The sequence below is a fragment of the Octodon degus genome, unplaced genomic scaffold (genome assembly GCF_000260255.1).
Source record: "Octodon degus isolate 3935 unplaced genomic scaffold, OctDeg1.0 scaffold00007, whole genome shotgun sequence".
NCBI classification, from domain to species: Eukaryota; Metazoa; Chordata; class Mammalia; order Rodentia; family Octodontidae; genus Octodon; species Octodon degus.
In genome coordinates this window covers 32,032,183-32,057,392 of record NW_004524583.1, presented here as the reverse complement: position 1 = coordinate 32,057,392, position 25,210 = coordinate 32,032,183, and the positions used below count along the sequence as shown (strand labels likewise).

General features: G+C 39.3%; 1 protein-coding gene across 9 annotated transcripts in view; it reads left to right on the top strand.

The window, feature by feature from the left end:
- Numb (NUMB, endocytic adaptor protein) overlaps window positions 1-25,210 on the top strand; it is a 181,099-nt gene that overhangs the window by 30,950 nt on the left and 124,939 nt on the right. For 7 of the 9 annotated variants that reach the window (XM_023703427.1, XM_023703417.1, XM_023703429.1 and 4 more), the window contains exon 2: window positions 14,621-14,732. The exons of the other annotated variants lie outside the window; for them this stretch is intronic. The gene's annotated coding sequence lies outside the window, so the exon portion shown is untranslated. The remainder of the gene's footprint in view (window positions 1-14,620; window positions 14,733-25,210) is intronic. 9 annotated transcript variants of the gene reach the window in all.

Below are 25,210 nucleotides of genomic sequence, written 5' to 3'. Positions count from 1 at the left end.
CCCACCAGGGGGCGGGGCTGGCTGGCATGTGGTGCTGGGGGATTGAACCGCGGTCCCTGTGCTTTGCCAAGCTTGTTCCAAGTAGGTGCTTTAGAGCACTGAGCCATCTCACCAGCCCCCTTACATTGATATTTTGCCATTAATATTTCCATTATTTAGACTGACAAGTATTCTTTTATGTGTGATGACAAATTGGGCTTTTGTAAAGAAATGTGACCAGATGGAAACAATGTAACATTTGGAATCAGAGGGCTTGAGATGGTCTCTGTCATCTAGTAGCTCTGTGATTTTAGTGTTTCTGAGGTTCTTATACAAGAATGGTATCTGTCTCAGAGGCCTGCTAATAGAATTAAAATTAAATAAAAATACTTTGTGTGAACTATCCCATACTCTTGAGTGTAACTTTTTTAATTTGACGTTTGCATTTTAGCAAAGTATCTGTCTTCAAAGGTTGCCACTGAGTAGTTAAAAAACTGCTAATTTTGCATTAATGTAGTATGTTTCCATAGGTGAAGATGCTTAGGTTTTTATCTGCCTTTATATTTCTTCACTGTATTAGGATCCCTCCTTTGCCAAAGTTAGAAATTGGTTAGGCTTTTTGTGGTCAAATTCAACTCCATAGTGTCCTGAAAACAAGGGCAATTTGGAGGAGCAGGTTGGAACCTAACCTTTGTTGAAGGTTCTAGTTTTTTTTTTTTTTTTCACAACTGCAGATTGAACTCAGACCCTTGTGCTTGCCAGGCAAGCACTTATTCTACTGAGCCATCTCCCTGGCCCCAAGGTTCTAGTTCTTTTTTTTTTTTATTTTTTTATTTTTTTTAAATTTATTTATTTATTTATTTTTCAACAAATAATACACTGCATATATTCTTCTTAGTGGTTAATTGCTGTACAAGATGCAGACTTGTGATCCTATTTACAAACACCATTAGAACAAATCATTCTATTCATTAAGAGAATGCAACTATATATCTATCCCAACCACTTTGAATACACAGATACAAAATGGACATTCATCTGTATACCCCATTTTTTCTAAGTTCCGTTATTGAATATTATAGGTGTGTAAACTCAGCAAAATATTCTAAAAGAATCCAGTAGCCCATAATAGCATTGGGTCTTCTGTTTAACTGAAGGTTCTAGTTCTTAACAGAGACAGTATGACTGCAGGAGGTGTTTAGATCTTTGAGGGCACTTCCCTCCCCCCAAAGATTAGGACAGGGTGGGTGCAGCTGAGTATTCAGTGAGCAGGAAAAGGCCAGAATGCCAGATGCCATACAAAATATGACACAATTGTGTAGGATTTTTCATGTTTTATACCTTTTTAAGGGAGAAAAGCCTATATAGTTGTTATTACTGATAGAAATTCTGTTTTATGTTTAAACACAAAGGATATTTATTTATTTATTTATTTATGTGGAACTGGGGATTGAATTGCACTTGCCAGGCAAGTGCTTATTCTACTGAACCATCTCCCTGGCCCCATATTTTATTGTTTTAATAGTGAATTGTTCAAGACAAATTATACTTTGTTTTATTCAGAACTTTATTGAGAGTTGTGTGCTGTTTGGAAAATCCTATTATCAATAGCATTGCTCCTTATGACTTTCCTACTCAAGACATTTGTGTCCATCTACATTTCAGGAAGTCACATTCTTGGTGATTCTGTGTACAGGTACAAGTGTCTGGGTCATTATAGTGAACGCTAGGATGATTACACCCAAGTGTTTACTATACGTGTGTTTGGTACTGGGAATTGAGCTCAGGGCCTTCACACTGAGGTATCTCCCCATCCCTTTTTAATTTTTATTTTGGGACAGGACCTCACTAAGTTGCCCAGGCTGTGATCAAACTTGAAGTCTTTCTGCCTCAGTGTCCCAGAGTACTGGGATTACAGGTGTACTCCATTATACACTCCTGCATTTACATATTGAAAGTTACTTTAGTAAATTATTTTCCTTTTAATTCCTCTATTACATTAGGCATTATATCAATTAATTGATTAATTAATTTTGAGATGGGGTCTTTTTTGTTTTTGGCAGAACCAAGGATTGAACTCAGGCCCTTGTGCTTGCCAGGCAAGCGCTTATTCTACTGAGCCATCTCCCAGGCCCTGTTTTTAAGATTCATTTATATTAAGGTATGTAACCATGGTTCACTTTCTCAGAGATGGTATTCATTGTAGAACTACCACAATTTATTATTTCCCTAAAAGATGGATATGGGCCAGCGAAATAGCTCATTGGACTAAAGCTCCTGCTTAAGTAAGCACAGGGATTGCTGTTTGATCCCGGGTACCACATGCCACACAGGCCGTCCCGGGTACGCTGAGCCAGCCACCAGGACCGGGCATGGTGGTGCAGGCCTGTAATGTCAACACTGGGGAGGCTGAAAGCAGGAGGATCACTATGAATCCAAGCTGCATAGTGAGACCCCATACTAAATACGTTAAAAGAAAAAAAAAGAAAGAAAAAAGAAACTATAAAAGATGAATATTTTTTTCTACTTTGTTGCTATTACAAACATATTTTGGCTTATGCCTTCAGGTGCACATGTCCAAGAATTTTTCTACAGTAGTGAGTTTTAAATATTTTGATGGTGTTATTCCCCCTCACCTCATGAGTACTGACTGTGACTATGACTTCACTGTTGATTTTTATAGTTGAAGATAACCATCATAACTTCCTTTTGAGAGTGGCTATGTTGGCTTGGCTTTCCTGTGCCTTACGGATTACGTCAGAGGATAGCGACTCTCGTCATCAGATATAAGTGCCTGGCTAAGCTATAGCACTCTCCCCACACCTGGATGTGTGTGGTTTTTGAGCTCAGTAATGTGCCAGCTCAGACTACATTTGAATTGGCCTCTTCCGTACCCTCCTTCCTTGATCGAGGAAATTCTCTGGAAGCGTGCCCTGATAATTTGGGTTATGCTTCCGTCATGCCATTCTCTGAGGATACAGGAAACCGAACAGCACTGTTAAGAGCATTCAATCCTTGACATTTATTTTGATACCACACTTAGCTCTCCCTTTTACTTATTTTGATCTTAAACTTTGTTATCTAAAGCTCAGAGCTCAATACTTTTATCTCTCCAGTTTTTAGGTGATGCTCTAATATGTGCATTCAGATATATCCTTTTACTTGAGTTCTTTATTTTTCACCTCCTACTAGATAGCTTGAAATTTTTGCTGAAGAGGAAAAGAAAATTTACATGGCAATTTATTTGACCTTTTTTAAGATGAGAATTAGGGCAAGACTTTTAATTCAGGAGGAGGCAAGGAAGGGACTGTAGTTCCCAGGGAGAAGCTAAGGAGGCCAGTGGTGATCAAGCTGGCCTGTGAACACAGCCCAAGGGTAAGGTGGTGTGGGCCTGTTGGGGTGGTGTGCAGTTGGCTATTTGCCACTGGCTCACAAGCATGGAATTTTTTTGAAACTTCTTCCTCATGTTTCAAAGGATTCCTTCCTATGTAAGATACAGATCGGCAGCCAGTGCTGGAGGTATGCTGGCGCCACCTCAGTGTTGCAGTACACCTGGTCCTGCAGTGCACCTGGTCCTCAGATAAAGTGCTAATCCTCGGCAAAGTGCCGAGCAAAGCTACAGGCTACCCTGTACTCTGCTGTTCTTTGGAGAACTAAGAGAAAGGGGCTATCTTACATCTGGGATGAAGAGGGCTAGTGGAGCATTGTCCCCACCAAAGCTCAAGATGCTATAGTATTAGCCACCCGGTGGATGCCGATGGTGTTGCCAGGGTTCAGAGGGGCTGTGGGCTCCTTCTGGAGATTCAAGTGCTAAAGGTAACAAGGGTTTATATTTATCAAAATGTTGTTGATGTTTTGAACCACCAGTGGTACATGTATGACCGTCCCATCAAATGGCTTGCACCACTGTTGGTACATGCACAGCTGTCCCATTAGGTGGTTTGTACCATCTGATGGAACTGTCCCAGGCTGCCTGATTGGACAGTTGTGCATGTAGCACGGGTAGTTGGGAGCCACCCGGCAGTGAGAAATCAATTATGGCCCTGTTGTTAATGTGTTAGAGGTAGGAAGAGAAATATACTCTGTGGAGTGAGTTCAGTACAATTAAAGTAGGAAAAATACACTGTGTGGGGTGAGAGTAGGCCACCAAAAAACCTTACAGTGACAGCAAGGTTAATGGTAGCCATCTTTTATATCTCCCATTTCTCAGGCTGATGTCAGATCTACCAAAAAGAATTGAAGACAGCATTTTCGGATTGGTCCCAGCCTAGGTGTGGGGCTTGGGTACATGGATCTCTGTGATTGACAGACAGGTCATACCTGCTTGCCCAGCCAGCTGCCCACACCCTAATTTGCTGTCTGATTTTCCTCATTATACATAAATCCCCATAACTCCTAATGGCTTGCTGAGGGTGTGGCATCCTATATTTCAAACAACTACTTCTTTTTTTCTTCAATAATTTCATTGAGAAATAATACAGCTACTTCTAATTGAAGAGGACTTTAGGCCCCTATGTGTTGGTGATTATTTTTCTCTCCAACTTCTTTGGGGTATTATGGCTCATTGTTTGAGTAGGAAAAAAATCTATTAGAAGGCAATGGAAAAAAAGTGTCTGTGAGAGCTGTTCAACTGCCTATTCGGTGGGAAAAATCTTGGGAAATGTGTCCTGAGAGTCATGTGCTGCAGTAGGATCAACATCAGAACCTTTAAGGGGATCACCTTTAAGGATTTTTTTTGTTGTTGTTGTTCCTCGCATGCCTTCAGGGCACGTTTGGCCAGCGGGAGAGGTGTGAGGTTCGAACTCCAGCCACCTGAGGCTGACAGCTTTGTGGAAGCAGCCACTTAAAGGACTGAGCTAGGCCCAGGCCCCCAAGGGGATCACCTTTACTGTGAGGTTGAAGATGCAGAGCCTAAATAAGGAGTGGGGCAGAATATCCTTGGTCTGTCTTAGAACATGCACTATGACAGATCCAGCAATTAAGAGCTTTTCTACTGCCCAAGGAGGAGAAATCACAGCAAAGAGGAATATTAGACTATCAAATTCCCAAGAGCAGCAGCCCCAGGAAAATTATCCACATTATAGACCTAATTAAAAACAAGAATCACAGGACAGATGCCCACTTAAGGTTTGGTGGATTAAGGGTCATCAGAGTAGTACTGGAGTCTTATTTTTTAAAGAGCCTCAGGTCTTCCAGAGATTCACAGGAGTAGCTTTCTTTTGGGAAGCCTTTTTCTTTAGATAGTTCAAGTGGGGCTTGCTTTAGCTCACAAAGGTGAAGGCTGCCCTTTCTGCTTCTCTGACAGCCTTCTGATTTCCCGAAGACACTCTGGCCGTGTCTGTTGCAATGAATAACAGCGACCTACCTGGGAAGGTAGAACGCCTCTAGGAGTTGTAGAATTTTGTGTTTGTGCTTTGTAGATACTTGCTTGTAAGTCAGCAAGCCCCCTTTTCCCAGATCGTGCATGGGCATGCAGAAAGACGTATTTGGAATCTGTAAATATTTAGCTTTCTGCCTTTTATTTAAATATCAGTGCTTGAAGGGCTTATGAGCTCTCCTTTTGGGGCAGAGGTCCTTGGGACAAGGTGTCTGGCCTCAGCCTGCTGTGAACTGACAGCTGCGTAACTTGCTTTCTGATGGGCTTCTTCCTCCATCAGCCAGTCACCTCCTCAGGGTTCCTGCCTGCTTGTATAGGTCTGGGAAGTCACTTGTCCACAGGAGTGGCTAACCTTGGAGTGGGGATCAGTGAGGCAGGATTCAGAGTAGTGCAAGTCTTTATGGTAGCTTCATAATCTGGCATGGTGCTTAGCTGTTCCCTGTCAACCACAAGGTACCTTTTTGGCCCAAGAGTAGCCTTGAACTAATGGGAAGTCAGGACTTGTAGTTTTCCTCCAGAGTTAGTTTTGTAGCTTCTTCTGTTAGTACAATTTACTGCTGTCACCTCCCAGACAGTCCATTATATTATGTAGCAGGATCCACATGTTGGCTAAGTAGGAGACCTGGTGTAACCTCATTTCAGTAAAGTCCACTTTGGCCTTTGAGGGTTCACCCTAATTTCACTGGTAAATCTCTTCCTAGGAAGGGAGCAGGATGCTGTGGGGGCAGTTAAAAACTCATGGATTTGACCTTTGAGTAAACAGGTCAGAACAGGAGTAAAGAAATTCTGAGTAGGGCTCCTTTTGACCGCAGTTGTAGCTGTAGATCTAGAGTAGTACTTTCCAGAGAAGCAAGTTAACCACTTGCCAGTTCATTATTTAAATACAGGATGATCACAAATTGCATATTTCTTCATTAATTTTTATGAAATAACAGGAAATATAAAAATAGTTCTATCAATTTTAATACAAGAATTGACTGATTGGAATGACACCTGCCTGAGTGACATATTGAGATAATCAGTATGTAAGCACACTGCCAGCGTAACACTCAGGGTAAACTGTAAAGTGGTTAAAACAGGGTAGGCCACTTAAGGGATTGAATTTTCTTATCCATGATGTCTTGGGTTGCTTGGGGTTCCTCACAGAAAATGGATGTCTGCATGGATGGGGCATTGGGGTTGTCCTGGGCCCTTTAGTCCTTTTTATCAGAGTGGGAAGTGAGGTTTGGACTGGTGTAGCCCTTCTGTGGGAGTGGGGCCAGTCAAGTCCTGCAGTGCCATGGGTCAGGCACTGGCTGCCTGACACACAGACCAGGGCCCAGGCAGCAGCTTGGTATGGTCGGGTGCCCCGGGGCCAGTCTTGTATTTAGAGCAGGGACACTTTCCTTGGCCTTGCCTTTTCCTTTAGACAGCTTGTGCATGTTTAAAGCATTGCAGCCACAATTGTGGTCTTTTTGTTCTCAGTCCTTTTTTTTTTTTTTTTTTCTCGTCCTTATCTAGATTCCAGGTGTGGGACACAGAAAAGGCCATGTCCAGGAATTGGGTCATATGGGTCTGAGGGCCCATTTGAATTTTTTGTAATTTGGACCAAATATCTGGGGCTGTGTGACTAGTGAAATACTGTCCCATCAGTACTTATTCTGTGTGGGTGGTTTTTTTTTTTTTTTTTTTTTTTTTTTTTTTTTTTTCAGTACTGGGGATTGAACTCAGGACCCTGTGCTTGCCAGGCAAGCACTTATTCTACTGAGCTATTTCTCTGGCCCCATCTGTCAGTACTTAGTGCTCCTTGGAAGATCTAGATTTGTATATTTACTGAAAACTTCTATTAATCAGTTATGGAAGACAGCTAGATCTTCCTCTCTGCCCTGTGTCACCTTTCTCACCCTTTCATAAGTAACATGCTTCTTAATGCATCTTTGTGTTTCCATGATCAGAATAGGTATCATTTTAGATCTAGTTTCTAGTCTGTTAGTATTATAGTCCCAGCTTGGCTTGGCAGCAACTTCTCTGGGGTGCTTTTCTTCATATTTCCTGGCCTCTCCAAGGATTGTTTTTCATCTGGGATACCACAAATGGCCAAGATAAATTGCACATCTCACCACAATAGGTCAAAAGCAAGGGTCCAAGTTTGAAAGCCATCTGCAAATATACCCAGATCTTCTGAAAATTGGACTAGCCATTCTTTGCGTTGTTGGACCGCGGAAAAAGGATCCTGGACTCATATAGTCCTTTCCCCTGGAATCTCTCATGGGCCAGATGAGATGGGAGCTCGATGAAGCAGCTGCACTCTGAGCCTGTCCAGTGGGGCATAGAGCTGTCTGTGGATCAGGAGAGGGTGCTGCGGCTACTGGGACTCTGGAGTGCTGACCTCTGGTGGAGTTCTTGACTCACTTAAGAGAACAGGAGTGATTTTCTGGCCTGAGGGTTATAAGGAGGAGATCAGGGAGACCAGCTTTAGGGTTGTTTCCCTTAAACAGATGGGAGAGACACATGTACCCCTGAGAGACAGCTGGGGGTCTGAGGAAGACTACCGTTTTTGTACCAGTTTCTCGCCATTTCTTAGCTTATACTGGACCCACATAGTATTGCAATAAGAGACATGTTCTTGTTCAGATTGTTGGGGCCAAATTGTTCCAAATTCTTAAGGCGAGGTTGCTGGGGTCTGCAGGTTAATTCCCGTGGTGTAGCATGGAGCCTGGGTTCTGGGGGTGCTATGGGCTTCTTCTAGAGATTCTTTCCAGGCCCTGAACAAAGAGTTGGTCATGATGAGTGTAAAAGGTAGAGAGATTTTAGATTTATTTAGGTAGGAAAAACTGTGTGCTCTGCTCAGTAAGTGTGGGCTAATGAAAGTAGGAAAAGAAGTTCGCTCTGGAGAGTGGGACCAGCTGCCGAAAAGGCTTAGAGGGCCCTTTGGCCTTGCTCTTAACTCATTGCTAATTTAGGCAAAGAAATGTGTCTTAAACATGCTTGGGCTGGCCAAATAGCTCAGCGGATTAAAGGGGCATGGGGTTCAATCCATGGGCCTCCTTGTGCAGGCCCTGCCCCCAGGGCTCACTGAGACGGCAGTTGAGGTGTGGTGGTGAGCGCCTGTAGTCCCAGCTCTTGGGAGGCTGTAAACAGGTGGATCACTACAAGTCTGATCTAGTAGTGAGACCCTAAACTACAAAAAAAAAAAAAAAATTGTTTAAACATGCTTAATATGATTATCAGAATATTTCTACAAATTCTAACTTAACAGAGCTCTACTTTGAATTTCAAGAGAGAACTCCTGTACTTAGTATTCTGGGTTTGTATAGAGATGCTAAATAGTGGGACTGGGAACAGGAGTAACCAAAGCAGTGTTTCTTTAAATTATTTTATGTTAATATAGGATTCAAAAATAATAAACACAATGTTCATTTCAGTCTAGAAATTATGATATGCTTCTGTTTTTTAAAATTGTGGTAAAATACCCATAACACAGAAGCCACCATTTAAACTATTCGTAGTACACACCTCAGTGGCAGGCCTGTATTCATGTGGTCATGAAGCCATCGTCGCCGTCTGTCTCCAGAACTTTATCTTTGTGAACTAAACTCTGTACCCACTAAGCAATAACTTTCCGTCTCCCTTGGCAACCCAGGCAAATAATCATTCTCCTCCCTCTCTTGATTTTTGAATACTGTGGGCTACTCTGACTATTCATTGGATTGCATGTTTGTTCTTTTATGCCTGGTTGATTTCATTGAGCATGATATTTTGAAGGCTTATCCATGTTGTAGCATGGGTCAGAATTTCACTTTAAAGACTGATGATATCCATTGTATGCATATGCTAGATCTAGCTATATTAATTTATTGATGGGTACTTGGATTGTTTCCATTTTTGTCTACTGTGAATAATGTCATGAAATTGGTGTGTATAGATCTGTTGAGTCCCAGTTTTTACTTTTTCTTTTTATCAAGGGGTATATAACCAGACATGGGATTTTGCTGTACTATATGGTTGGTCATTCTGTTTGCTTTTTTAAAGTTTTTGGATACTTTTTTGTTTTTTCATATTATAGATGTATTTTATTTACTTATTACTGGAAATTGAACTGAGAGCATTATGATTGCTAAGCATATACTACCATTGAGCAGTAACTAGCACTATATTTTATTATAGGGATGAGGTCTTGCTGTGTTGCTAGACTGGCCCCAAATATCTGGGTTCAAGCAATTCTGCTGTCTTAGCTGCTTTTCCTTTATTTTATTTTTTTGTGGTGGTAGTACTCTGCCACCCTTTTCATTTTTTAGTTTGAGATAGGTCTGCCAAGTTGTCCAGGCTGGCCTTGAATTTCCATTACACTTACCTTAACCTCTTGAGTTACTGGGAGTACTGTGGTGTGTCACGTTCCTAGCCCCAAAAGATGTCTTAAAATTTTTGTGTGTGTGCTGAGGTTTCACACATGCTAAACAAGCACTTTACCACTGAATTACATTTTCTAGTCCTCGATAGGTATATTCTGAATCAGTAGTTATAGATCTATCTCATAATATTTAATGATATTCCATTTGTAGACACATCCAGTGCTGACAGTTTTTTCTATTATGAAACTATGATTTATTTACCAAATATTTTTCAATACTTTCTGTATGTCAGGCCTATGTTATATTTATACTTTTAGTTAAGTTTAATTTTTTTTAAAAAAATTGGGTCAAAGGATAAGCATTTTTTTAAAAGTTAGACCCCTCCAATTTAATTATTTAAAAAAATCACTTATTTATTTATTTGGTACAGGGTCTCACTATGCAGCGCAAATTCACAGTGATCTTCCTGTCTTAGCCTCCCCAGCACCAAGTGGTGTGCGGTACCAGGATCAAACCCCAGTCCTTGTGCTTGCCAAGCAGGCACTCAGACCGCTGAATTATCTCCCACGCCCCAGGATAAACGTATTTTGAAGTGTGATTATTTTCCTGAAAGCTTGTATACTGATGGATGATTATCAGATGTAGTAAATAACAGTGAATAGGAGTGGCAGATTTCCTGTACCTTATACAAAACTAGGCGTTATTGATTTTTCTAGTACTTGTCAATTGCATATGATACTTATATCTATTTGGTTGTTGCTAATGAAGTTGCATATCTTATACTTATGATTTTCTTTCATCAGTTGTGTATTCATGTATTTCTGCCTATCTTTTTTTAAAAAAAACCTTTTGTAAGACCTACGTATACAAGAAGAATATTAAATTTATGTCTTACATTTTAAAATTTTCCTAATCTTTTTTTTTGGTGGAACTGGGAATTGAACTCAGACCCTTGTGCTTGCCAGGGAAGCACTTCTTAATCTGTTATTTGTCTTGTTTCTTCATAACGCCTTTTACAGTGTAGACTTACATTTTTATAGTTAAATATGCTAATTGTTTTTGTGTTTTCTATTTTGGATCTATGTTCTGGTAGTCATATCCCTGCCCTGATGCCACTTTTTTTTTTTTTTTTGGAACCAGGGATTGAATTCAGATTCTTGTGTTTGCCAGTCAAGCGCTTATCCTACTGAGCCATCTCCCTGGCCCCCCTTTCTTCTTCTTCTTCTTTTTTTTTTTTAATGTATTCTTTTTTAATTTTTTTTCCATAATTTTATTGAGAAACAAATAGCAATGAGACAGTTTCAAACCAAATTGGCAGGACAGTTTCAATAATTAACACACTGCATACATTCTTCTTAGTGGTTAATTGCTGTATAAGATGCGGACATGATATCCTATTTACAAACACCATTAGAACAAATCCCCCTATTCAATGAGAGAATGTAACTATATATATCTATCCTAACCACTTTGAATACACAGATACAAAATGGACATTCATCTGTATCCCCTTTTTTTGTTAAGTGCCATCATTTAAATATAGTTGTGTAAAATCAGCAAAATATTCTAAAAGAGTTCAGTAGTCCATAATAGTATTGGGTCTTCCACTTCACTGGAAATGTCAGAAACTGTTGACCTGAGTCCCCTATAGCTCAACGTAAAACCATGGCTTTACTTCTTATGCTTCGTTTTTATACTTTTCTGCTAGATGGTTAAGACCAAGGTAAAGCAGGACCTATGCAACAAGAGTTGTAGCTTTTGGGTCTGATAAGGTCAGTGAAATCCTCTCAGGATTTATCCTGAGATCCTGTACCTCATATTGTAGAACCTTTGTCAGTGTCAGCCATGTTGATGAGTCATGGCCATTGCTTGGCCAATGTGCTCTCTGTGAAAGCCTGAGAGAATGTTTTCTCTCCATGTGTCTCTCCTTAGGCACACTCTACATCATTGATCACTTTCCTCTTTGGCCCCATAATCTCCTTGATCAGAAAATTTGGGACACTACCAAGTTACATGACGTTACAGTACAAGTTCTCGTATGTCCTGAGTCTTAATTGACCTGGAAGGCTAGGGCCAAAATGTTGGCTTTCCTTGCAGCCTTCCTTTTTCTCTAATTTTGGTCTGCAAACTTAGGTTGTTAACCATCCAGAAGACAAGCTTATTGTCATTACCATACAACCTAGGCTATTAAGCTTAACTTCACTATCTGTGTGAATATCGAACATTTTAGGCATAACATGGAACAGATATTTTTCATCAAGTATTGATAAGTTGAACTTTAAGTCCCTACAGAATATGATGAAAAAACATTTAAAAATTAGAATATATTTTTAAAAATAGGCATAAAGAATTATACACTTCTTATGTTTACACATAAGTCCAAAAATCTAACCATATACAACCTTGAAGCAGGACAGTCACACAATATTCCTTTTCCTATCTCCTGCCTTCATTCACCACCCCCTTCTTTTTGAACAATCATCTACCCGAGAGAGAGCACAGCAGCAGCTGGCATGTTATGACAAGCAGCCCATATTCAGAAGACCAGAATGACAGGCACCACATTTTTTTCTTTATAAAATTCAAATTCTAGAAAAAATTATTGGTAAATAAAAATTTCCATCCAGGTATTGTGGTACTTATCTGTAATGTCAGTGTTCAAGGAGGCTGAGGCAGGAAGATCACAGTTTTAAGCTCTGGCTAGGCAACTTAGTGAGTCTGTTAGTTTACTTTTCTCATTGCTGAGACAAAATACTTGACACCCAGAGTTAAAGGAGACAAGGCTCACATTCTGTAGAGGTTTCAGTCCATAATCAGCTAGTCCCAACACAGGGGCAACAGGGCTAATGAAAACGAGAGCATAAGTGGGTGTGGGACCCCTTTTTCCTCCCTTCCGTTGTATACAGGCTGCCAGTTCCAGTGGCTGTAGCACTCCCCCGTCTTGTATGGACTCGGGATGTTTACTAAGTGAGTACCCTGGCCCCCTGCTAAGTCGCTTAAACTTCTAAACTTCTCAGGCTGACATAAAGAACGACATCCTAGAGGTTAGGGCACCTTCCTCTACACCACAGGAGGTAGAACTGCTGAGTTACTTAGTTAAGCTTCTAGACTTCTCAAGTTGACACAATGGTTCAACCATACCACCCTGTTTAAAAATTATATTTTTTTTTAATAAATGAAAAGGGCAGGGAACATAGAGCAGTGCAGAAGCCCTGAGTTCAGTTGCAGCACTCCCCTGAGCCCCATACTAACGCCAAATGAATTAGTTACATTAGAGTTTCAGAGTGATGCTTATTGTAAGTAGTTGGGGAAAATGAGACTTTATTTTAACCAGTTTTTAAAAATGAAAATCTTCTTAGTGAAAATTCTTCTAAGTGAATACTTACCATAGACAACAAAACATATATTAAGCTTACAGTAATGTGCTTTTTATTCTCTGAAGGTTAGAGATATTATTTTCTTTTTCCTTATTAAGTTAGATATGCAAGGTAATGGTAGATGGGAGAATGAATTTGTTCTAAAAATTTCTTCCATAATTTATCTTAGAGATAAATTAGTAGATGTTACTTTAATTGGTATTTCCATGATATTAGCCACCTTCACCTTTTATTATCTAAATCATATTCCTGGGTCTCTTGATTACTTGTAATAATATTTGTTCTCTTCCATATTCTGTTGCTATATCTGGTGTCTAGTGTTTTTTGTCATACTTTTCCTTTTGTTTCTTTTACCTATTTCAGTTTGACATAGGTAAGAATTGAGAAAGCATTTGCATATTGTCTCATAAAAACATGTTTTAGTTTTGAACAAATTAATCATACCTTTTAATCTTTATGTACAGATACTTTTGTATGTGTGCATGCTGGGGACTGAACCCAAGGCCTTGTGCTTGCAAGGCAAAAATGCTAGCGCTGAGCCACATCCCCAGCCCCTAGGTACAGATTCTTTCTGGTAGAGGGCATGTTTTGGTGTTTCCTTCAGCTCCCAGTGCACACCTCAGTACAGGTGTATGTATATGCATTGTACATATATGAAAAGTTATTGTTGTTTGATCTGATACAGTATTGAAATAATATAATAAAAATGTTAGCTTTAAAAACTTAATGAATGTGCTTTTTGATCTTGATTTACTTGTCTAAAGTAACATATTTTTAATTTTATAAATTGAGATGATCTCATATTACAGCAAGATCGAATTTTGCAGATGTGAGAACCAAAGATTTAAGAGTTGAGGACTTCTGGGGATTGTGTGGTATCTGTTTTGTTGTCTGTATAAATATTTGCCTTGTAGTATTTTAGTTTTGAGGATTTATGGAGTTTATGTTCTTGTTTGAAAAGAAAGTCACGAAGAAACTAACTTTTTTTTAGAGAGACAGCGCATCTTGACCTAGATATGGTCTTGGCGGCCTCAAACTCAAGATGCTCTTGCTTCAGCCTGTCCAGTGTTGGGAATAAAGGCAGGATTACACATGCTTTAATTTGGTTGGTCTTAAAATGCTCAAAAGAAAAATAATTTGTTTCCTTATATGCCCGACAGGAAGTGACCTATAAAAAAGGGAGCGACTCTAGATGGGTAGATAGCTCCTTTTTTGTGTGCTTGACTGTCTTAGGATTTGTTAAAAATGCCAATTCTCATTCAAGTAGGTATGGGAAGAATCTGAAATTCTGTATTTAATAAGCTGACAGGTGTTGCAGATGCCACTGGTTTGTGAACCAAGTAGAAAGAATGATTCCGTCTATAATTAAGAGAAAATAAGCATATCCTGCTGTAGTTTTGAGAAGCATTGTTTGAAGATAGCAGCATAGGTTTGGAATTGTGAGCTGCAGTTTCACACTTGACCTTGATGAAGTAAAATTATCTAATAAAAGATCTGTTAATGTTCATATGTTAAGGGATGTTAAGAAAAGTAATCAACACCTATTTTTCGAATAGCATTCACAATTGAAGTTGGATGGTGAATGGGTCTGAAACCTTTGAAAAGGTTCTGGGGCTGACATGCTGAATCTTGGAGGGAAAGAGAAAAGCATCTTCAGATATAATAAAAGTAAGTATCTAGTCAAATATTTAGAACTTATAAGAGTGGAGTGTTGACTAGGTGACAGTCTGCAGTTGGGAATGTCTCCCCACTGTATACTTACTGTAATTGGCATAGTGATACTAGTAAGAAAGTAAGAATTAGTGTGTTTTGTTCCTTTTTAAAACAGAACTTTTTTGAGCATATTCTGTGTGGAGAGTATGTTAGTCGTCCTTGTTTTCCAGGTCTGAAGAAAGCTTCAGTGTAGTGCTAACATTGCTCTTCTCAGGCTGTTCCCCAGTATCAGCTACCTGGGTGTAAACAATCTGGGCGTTATTCCCTTATCACCATAGAACGAGTGAGACTCCTAGCCTTGGAAGTGGCAGGAAACGCTATGATGAATATGGAACATCTATCCATAGGGGAAAATTCGGCGAGCCTGGTCTTTGAGTCAGCAGCTGTGGTGGGTGTTTCCACTTGTGGTTTTAGAGATTTAACTTTTTAACTTTCCGTTGTACTATTTCAGAAATAATTTAGCATTTCTTTAATATAGCATCTAGCCTGCTCTAACCCTAAGATACTGAGTAATTACTACTAATAGTTTAATGTGTCCTTGACTAGTGTCACTGGAAAATTAGTTTCTTTGAGAAGAGTTGCAGTGCAGCAAGGAGACTTCGTTTATAATGCTGTCATGGAGACAGAAAGATGTGAAGTGTGCTCCTAGAAGATTGTGAAAAGTGATTGTAGAACTTTAACTGTTGCTCTAGTTATATCGACTGCTTAGGTCAAACAGGTGTCAGGTGTTTTCTCTTGTAAAGTGGTTTCTTATATTTGCAACACTTACTCTGTTTTTGTTAGTGTTTAGTTCTTTTTTATAACACAACTGTTAGAATTGAAAGGCAGACATAAAAAATATTAGTGTTTTCAAGAACCAGGCCAGTGAACAGATGAACTGAAACACATCGTTAGCTAAAAATACATTTTGCAAATTACATCTGAAGTTTTTTTTTTTTTTAGGAACCAGGGATTGAACTCAGGCCCTTGCACTTGCCAGGGAAGCGCTTATTCCACTGAGCCATCTCCCCGGCCCCTGAAGTTTTTTGTTAGTGTATTTATTAGTGTATCTTTTGGAAATGAAATCCAGCTGTCACTTAAAAAAAAAAAAAAGTCACTATACAAAAGTAGATGGGTGAGAAACAAGTTGTTAATGCCTCTCAGTTGTTATCTCATTCTTCCTTTAAGACCATGTCTTTCCTTCATACTCTGAAAACTAAAGGAATGAGAGTAAAAGAAAAAGAAATTATACATAAATCTAATATTGGGATATTTAATACTATTTATTTATTTTGCGATGCTGGGATTGATCCTGGTGCCTTGCACATACTAGGCAAATGCTCTACCACTACGCTATATCCCCAGCCCCATACCGGAATATTTAAAGTAAAACAGTAAAGTCATGGCGTGACATTTTCCTCCCCCATAGTAGGAATTTGAACCTGAGCCTCTTGTGTGCTGGGGGAACGTGTTCTGCTGTTGAGCTAAGGAGTGACTACTTAATATTATATCACCCATATTGAAGGATCTTTGGGGCAAAGACTATACTATATAATATTTGTGTCTGGCACATATAACTCTGTTCTGTGAAAAAAGAAAATCTTTTGGAACAAATGTTCCTAATCTGGTAAAATCTGATTTTTAACAACAAATTTATTTAGTTAAAAAAACTTCACAAAAGAGGCACTTTATTTAGCATAAGGCAGCTTGATTTATGTTATTATTATTTTTTAAATCTCAGCTCCACCTTTTAGTAGTTTTGTGGTCTTGGGAAGTCATTGGCTTTTCTATGCCGTAGTTTTCCGAGTTGTAATTGAGCATAGTAATATAACAGTCGATGTTATAAGGGACATTGCCAGATAATCTACAAGCTTGCAATAATTTTTGGCAAATAACTACAGAAAATGTTATTTGCTGCTAGTCATATTCAGAAGCAATACATTTGCATTATCTATGATGAATTTTTAGGGTTTTTTTGCATATGCGCATTCAGATTCTAATATTTGTGTGGCCACTTAAAATACACGCTGAATTTTAGTTTTGAATAAAAATCCTAATAATTTTCACTTTCAGCTACTGTACCTTTAATTACTAGAAAAATAGAGAAGCCAGTCTTCTCTATTTCTAATTTTCTTCAGTGCTTTTTCTTTTTCTTTTTTTTAAATTTTTTTTTAATTTTAACATTTATTGTGTGTGTGTGGGGGGCAGCTCAGCCCACCAGCGGGCGGGGCTGGCTGGCATGTGGTGCTGGGGGATTGAACCGCAGTCCATGTGCATTGCCAAGCTTGTTCCAAGTAGGTGCTTTAGACCACTGAGCCATCTCTCCAGCCCCAGTGCTTTTTCTAATAAACTTGTTTTTTTCTGTTTTGATGGAACCGGGGATTGAACTCAGATCCTGTGCCTGCCAGGGAAGCGGTTATTCTACTGAGCCATCTCCCCAGCCCCTTCTAATAAAATATTGATACATGAAATTTATTAGACATTAAATAAGTGCTAGGAATGTAATGGACCAAACTTGCTTCTGACCTTAACCTGCTTAGGGGCTAGTAGAGAAAGTTACTCCTGAGTTTTACATAAATATATGTTATTAAAACTACCTTTGAACTAGATTATTATTATTATTAAGATGGTAAATTTTTTTATTGTGTTAAACATGAAGTCTTACTGTGTTGCCCAGGCTAGCCTTGAACTTCTGGGTGCAAGTTGTCTTCTTCTTCCACCTCCTGATTCACTGGGACTGTAGGCACATGCCACTGTGCCTGGTGTAATGATAAAATTTGTTTGAGACAAGGTCTCACTATATAGTCCAGGCTGGCCTTGAACTTGCTGTGTAGCCCAGGCTGACTTGGAATGGTGAACTGCCTCCTACATGAAGTGACAGATTTTTGATTTGTGTTTTATGAGGAGTTTAAATTGAATTTCTTGAAGGACTGTCCTTGTATTTGTAATATCTTGCCAGTTTACCACACGCTGTGATATAGTATCTGTTATCACTATTGTTTTGCAAATAAGGGAATCAGGAGTCAGAGGTTAGGTACTTGCAACTACAAAACTTAAGACCGTAATCTTATTAAATTCTATGTTTTTGACGCACTAAGGAGCAAACCAGGGCCTCACACCTACTCATGCTGTACCACTGGGACTCCTAGTACATTTTAAGACATGTCCCCATTCTTCTCATAGGTCATAAGTTAATAGTGTCTACTGTGAGACCTAACATTATATTATATTGAAGGTTTATATGCCTGTTTTCCTTTTGATGAGAGGTTTTTGATTTTGCTTTTTAGACCAGGACTAATCTTACTTATTCCCCCAGCCTCCAGTAACTAGTCCCTGTTACATAGTAGATACTTCATAAATATTAGTTGAGTAGTGTGGAATGGTAGAAGTAGAAGCAATTTTAGAGCTCATGTAAGTCAAGTAGATGCTAGAATCTTAGCAAGAATTTAGCTTACTTATATAATCTTTATTTTTATACTATTAAAAATCTTACATCTCATTGAAAGGCAGTAGTAACCACAAAGAAGTAGAAAACCAATCTCATAGTAAACACAGTTGGTAGCTTCATACATATTATTTTGTTCTGGTTGGCCCCTGTATAGGGACTGGATTTCAGGAAATACTATCTGATTCATTCCTCTCCTTTTATAAAGGATAAAACTTAACTCACATGAGTTCATAGCAAGGCAGAAATATAACTGAATTGGAATCCTGGTCTTCTGACTCTCAGCTAAAGTTTTGATCCTGTCCCCTCAATCTTTGTCACGTGATTGGATTTAGGAAGAAAGAACTTGTATGCTAGGACCTGAATCCACAGTGTCTAACCCCATTTTTATTTTTATTTTTATTTTTATTTATTTATTTTTTTTTTCCGGAACCGGGGATTGAACTCAGACCTTTGCACTTGCCAGGGAAGCGTTTATTCCACTGAGCCATCTCCCCGGCCCCCCGCTAACCCCATTTTTAATGAAACCTGTGCATTTACTTCTGTGTGGCTTAGCAGATTCCATCAGTTGAGTTTCAGAAGCAGAATTATAAATGTTTGAAATTGGAAGACAGTGTTTGTATTTAGGATTTCCTTTCCTTGAGGTTGCAGATTTGGGGTTTATGCACCTTCTTCCAAAGAAAAGCATCAGCAGAGCTGCTATTGGGACCCACGATCTTGGGTCACATCTGTAGACTGGAATACTGGTGGGGCAGCCACCCGCAGACAGATTATTTAGCATCGGTAAGTGAAAAGGGTAGTTGAGGGTAAGAAAAGTAGATTGTTAGTTTTCCCTGTTTTTACTTGAATAAAATAAGTTGACTGCCTTTAAAAGTTTAATGTTTTATATTGATAAAAACAAAATATTTGTAATCTGGAGTGGAGCAGAGCATTTTCTTGATGTATATAGTGTGTCAGAATATAAGTAAATATTTTTTCTTTTGTTGCATGTCTAAGTTATAGTTAGGAACTTTGTTTCATAACAAATTATTCCAGATTCAGTGGCTTAAAACATAATCATTTCCAGGCACACACTTGTAATTCCAGCATCTAGGAGACGGAGGTGTAAGAGGGTCAAAAGGTGGAGTTCAAGGCCAGCAAAGGTTACATCAGGGAGCCCTGGACCAGCCTACTTACAGAGGAAGAACCTAAGTAAAAAAATTTTTTTTTACTCTGCTTGTGTATGTTCAGTTTGGTTAGGACTCTTAGTAAGAATGCTGTCTCCAATAAGTGTGGCATGAAGTGAGGTATCCAGAAAGGTGGGGATGACACAGTGGCTGCGAGCTGGGGTTGTTGGAAGGCTCATTCACTCACATTTCTGCTGGTTAGCACTGGCTGTTGGCAGGGCTTCAGCCTGGGCCGCTGGCCAGAGCACCTACCGGACATCACTCCTTAGGCTGCTTGGCTTCTTCTCAGCATGCTGGCTGGGTGCCAAGACAGCACCCCAACAAAGGAGGACAAAGGTGCGTGACGTATTTGGCTTAGCTCTAGAACTCATGTGATATTACTTTGTTCTGTTGGTTGGAGTAGTTGTAAAGGCTTATCCAGGTTTAGATAAGCCCCTGCCCCTTGAAGCAAGAAATATCAGCATCACATATGAGATGGAACTTACTGTAACCAGTCATCTTTTACATTTATTTATTTATTTATATGTTTGTGTGTGTGTGTGTGTGTGTGTGTGTGTGTGTGTGTGTTACCAGGGATCGAACTTGGGACCTTGCGCATGCCAGTCAGGCGCTTAGGCCACTGAGCTATCTCCCTGGCCCTGGCAAGGATATTAGAAGCAATGTAGTCCTAGCCTGACATTTTATTCATAGGAAGACTGAGGCCACCAAACAAGATGTGACATGCTGAAGTCACCGAGCCAATTAGCAGGCAAATTGGTTCCTGAGAATGAACCTTGCTTTGGCTGTTTAGATGCATCAGTTCTTCCTGCTGCTTTTAGGGCTTAACACTTAAGGCGACAGGAGAGCTAACTAGCAAAATTGAAATGACTATAGTAAATTAACAATGTACAGTGCCCAGGAGCTATGATTACAGGTGTTATAAAAATGCAGAATGTAATGAGAATGATAACTGACTGAGAAGCCTTTGAAAAGAGGATGATTGAATGTCTGCCCAGGGCTGAATAGAAGGTGCCTCCTCAAATCAACCAATGTGTGACCTCTTGGCATACATAGGAATATTTGACCACTATGCTGCAACTTGCACTCTCGGAGGCCCACACAGTCACCAAGGAGCTCCAAACATGAAGTGATCTTCATCTGTGCTAAGTTATTCATGAGTGTGATATTCTCAGTAGGCTAAAACTCATTGTATCATTTGATTTAAAAGCAGGTCCACAATTTAATGAGTTTCTTACTTATTATGCCAATAAAAATGTAGTACTATAGTAGTAAAGTTTGACATAGATTATGCTTGCTGAGAATGTTTTGCTTTTGCTTTTTTAGTATTTTTTTGCATCAAAGCATTTTTACCTCCTGTGGATTAGTTATGCATATCTATACATCTGAAACCTTTTGGTTCAAAGAATCCCCATGGGCAGAAAACTCTATAGCAAATATTTAAGGAATTGTATTTGAACAATTACAAAGAAAACAATAGGCCCTGACTCATTAAGAATAAGACATAATGAAGTTACTTCCATATATTTGTGAGTAGAGTTACTAAATCCACAGATGGCAAGAGAAACCATAACATGTAGATATGGTGGTGTGTGGCCATTGTCTGTGGCAATTTTTTTCTTTTTATGCTCTTCTCCAGATCTAGTTGGGCCAAGGTCTCCTTGTCAATGTGTGATGCAATCTTCCTACCAATCTTGGTCCTCATGCCTTGGGTAAGCATTATGGAAATGCTTATTGTCAGTAGGGAGAAGTTGGGCAGTGTGGTTGATACTGGAGTGAGGCATAGTCCTTTGATTTAACAACTGTATGTAAAGTGTTAGATTCCTATTACTTTTAGTTATCTATGGTCCTGCTGGTATTTTTCTGAAAGACTATATAAATATATAATCCAGGAAAATAGCAGCTTCTGGCTTATTGGAAAAGGGGAGTGTCTTGGTTACCTTTCTCTCATTTCGGGGACAAAATACTCAACACACCAAATTAAGACAGGAAAGGTTTATTTAGCTCACAGATAGTGGAGGTTTCAGTCCACACTCAGCTGGCTTTGTAACAGAGTGGCACATGGCAGAGGACATCAGTTTATGATGGTGGAAAGCAACAAAACAGCAAGAGCAAAAAGGGAGGAGCAGCAGCAGCAGAGGCAAGCCTTTCTCCCTTCCTTATATTGCATCCTGGCTACCTGCATCAGCACGGGTATAGTACTCACACCCATAATCCCAGAACTGGATCATGAATTAATCACAAACTCTTGAAGCCCACCATCCCATGATTGCATGAGACTTCTGGGGACATCTAGACACAAACCGTAATAGGGCGCTTCGTTTAATATGGCTAAAGTAATCAGGAGATTCACTTGCTTCTGGGCATATTCTGACACTGACCACAGAGCCCTACATTTCTTGTCTATAAACTTCAGCATGTGGGAGTGAATGCATTTACATCCTCCTTCCTATGGCTTTACTGCTCACATGACCATTGAAGTTTCTCCAGGAGCGTACAAAGTGAGGAGGAACAATACATATCCACCTTTAATAGAGTTTTCTCAGGAACATTTTCTGCCACCATCAAGTCCCTGCTCCATCTCATTCTGTCTCTCAACATATTCCTAGAGTGCCCAGTGGTGGCTGAGAGCCTCTCTGTGCCATGTTCTGGGTGCAGGACAATGAGAAAAGGTACGGTGGTGGTCTTTGTTCAAATAGGGACTGAAGTAGCAAAGAGGCAGTTAGAAATAATCAAATAAACAAGATACTTTCAGAAAACAGCTAGTGCTATGAAAAAATATACTATTTTGTTTTCCACATGTTCATAATTTGGCTTCTGTTATGGAATATCTCTCTCTATGTCTATCTCACAAATCATCTGAAACACAATATCAAGGAGTACCATTCTCAATACTTAATTTAGTTAGGGGAGAAAAATCTGCCAGGAGACTCTAGTTATCCTCTTCTCCAGATCTAGTTGGGCCAGGTCTCCTTGCCAGTGTGTGATGCACTCTTCCTACCCATCTTGGTCCTCATGCCTTGGGTAAGCACTGAATCCCAAGAGGCCTTCAACCTTAGAGAAATGCTTCAGAGACAGACAAAACAGTCTGAAGACATGTTGAGAACAAGTAGCACACTCTTCTTCTATGCCCCTGCCCAATCTGAAAAGCACTTAACAGCCTTATGAATCTTACTGGTTTGTAGCCATTTGTTCTTTACAGTGAAATCTTTAGGGATATAAAAGATAGAACCATTACCATCTGTTCCATATGGGCCATTTCTTAACTATACAAATATTGAGAAGAAACTTTGCAATTAAATTTTTCTCTTCAATCTGAGGCCAAACCCATTTCTTTCTTTCAATTTTTGTAAGATAATCAGTTTGAGGATCTATCTTTTCAGAGTAGCATTTTTTTTCTTTCTAGGAAAGTGTGAGTGATCATGTTTCAGTCACATAGAAAAGGTACATATCAATTTTTTTCCATGACACAAACTATGAAGAGTGACAAATAAAATTTAAAACATGTCTTTATGCAAGCTATTAAAAACTTGTTGAGTGAACCAGGCCAAGAATAGATGACAGAATCAAAATTTTTCCTTAATAGAATGGAATGATGTATTTCAACCATGGATATGAAATATGACAGGGATAAATATAAAATACTGACTCCTAAACCTCATCTACAGTAGTTCAGGGTTAGAGAAACCAGAACTGACTTGACAACGATTGAATGAAAAAAGTCCCTGAGGGCAAGACTAGACCATGAACTCATCTTCTTCCCGTACCGTAGCCTCGCAATAAAAGCACAGGTGCCCAGCACAAGGCAGCAAGTATTTCCATCAACATCTGCACTGGTAAGCTCAAATACAGAAGTTTATATCTAACTTGGGAATTAACTCACTGGCAGGGAAATTTACAAACGAGAGCGCATTCACGAAGTAGGTTGGATGCAATGGAAAGGCATCTGAAAACTCCACAATATGATGGTGATTTCTGGGATGGAGGAATTTACTGTAGACTAATATTTAGAAGACATATTACCTTCAATGTGTAAATACGTACGTGTGAGAGTATAGAGCATGTTGTGTAAGAGAACCGATGGCAGATTGACAGGAATTTTTCACCAGAAGAGTTCTGTAGTAGAACAACTCATCTAAGGAAGACCTGAGCAATTTATCACTGACAGCAATCAAACAGGAGGGTTGATGGATCTGTAAAATGTAAATCATGATTATTTACATTTATCTTAATTTTTATGATGGTCTTTGTTAGCTTGCTTTCTTGGTCTACATTATGAAAGTGAAAAATTAGATTGTTTTTCAGCATCTAGTCTCTCCTATTTTCCCACTGTCGCCCATGTGTAATGTTTCTCTCTAGTTCTGCAGTTCAGGTAGCTGGGAACTCAGTAAGGAGTCTCCCGGTGGCCAGGAAGGCTGGGAAGCTACTAAAAGACACTCAAGAATATCTGCTGCATGTACTGTTTTAAAATAAAGCTTGTGGGCCGGCCAAATAGCTCAGCGGATTAAGTGTCTACAAGCAGGCGCAGGAACCGGGGATTCGATCCCCGGGCCTGACGTGCTTCCTGGCCCCAGGGGTGTGCTGAGATGGTGATTGAGACTGGGTGTGGTGGTGTGCACCTGTAATCCCAGCTCTTGGGAGGCTGTAAACAGGAGAATCACTACAAGTCCAATTTAATAGTGAGACCATGAACAGCCTGTAGACCCTTCCCTAAAATACAGAAGAAAAATAATAATAAAGCTTGTGACAAATATATTCATAAATGTGTTGCTTTGAAATACAGCTTGAGGGGCCAGGAAGATGGCTCAGTAAAATAAGCCCTTGCCTGGCAAGTGTAAGGGCCTGAGTTCAATCCCTGGTTCTGAAAGAAAAAAAAAAAAAAAAGAAGAAGAAGAAAGAAAGAAAGTAAGCAAGCAAGCAAGCAAGCTTGATCAAGGGGAAATATTTGAAAATGATAAAAACGAAAAAACCCTTTTAAAACTGGTGGTCTAGATTGAATCAAATGGGTATTTGTTATAACTACCAAAGAGCACTGTCTACCTAGCGAATATGTGATAGAAATGTGTGGAAATGCCCCTGTGTAATGATATCTCGATATCGAAGTCTTTCTGGTATTATTTACACAACTTGGGTCAGTCATGAGAAAATTGTGGTGGGCTCTATGTAGGACTGAAACTTGTTTGTCTTTAGAGTCATTTTTTGCTCAACTTTCAGCTACCTATTTGGATTGTGAGTTTGATTACTCACTCATTGTGCTCACGTTCTACCATATAAGGGTGGAGCAATTATTTCAATTTACTTCATCTAATGAATGCGAGCAGACTTTTCAGCTGAACATAGTCAAGAGATATTAAGTGAAAGCCTTCCACAAATGACACTCGTGTAGTCCCTATTCTGTACTCTCATCGTAGCCCAAACTACTCTTTTCAAAAGCTAAGGAAATATTTTAAAGCTTATTTCAAATTATACTCAAAACCACATCAGTGACCAAGCGCCAGGGAAGAATGATGTAATTTAATGCTTTTGATGGAGATCAGAGTGTCTTTATTTTAAGTGTAGTGAGTATAGTTTGTGCTGAACATTACTTCTCACATAAATTTCACAAGAGAGAATCAAATATCCACAAGGAGATTTTTATCTTCTAGGTGATTCTTTGAAATGTTAACTAGTTCCAAATATCAGTCTATTAACTGTGTTCTCATTGCTGTTATAAACATATAGAAGTTCACTAATTTTCATCTATATTCATAATATAGTTTGAAAAGGAAATTCTGAGTAGTAAAATTCAAAGCCTGCTTCAAGAGCTACCTTGGTATATTTTATCAATATTAGAAACAGGTAGAATG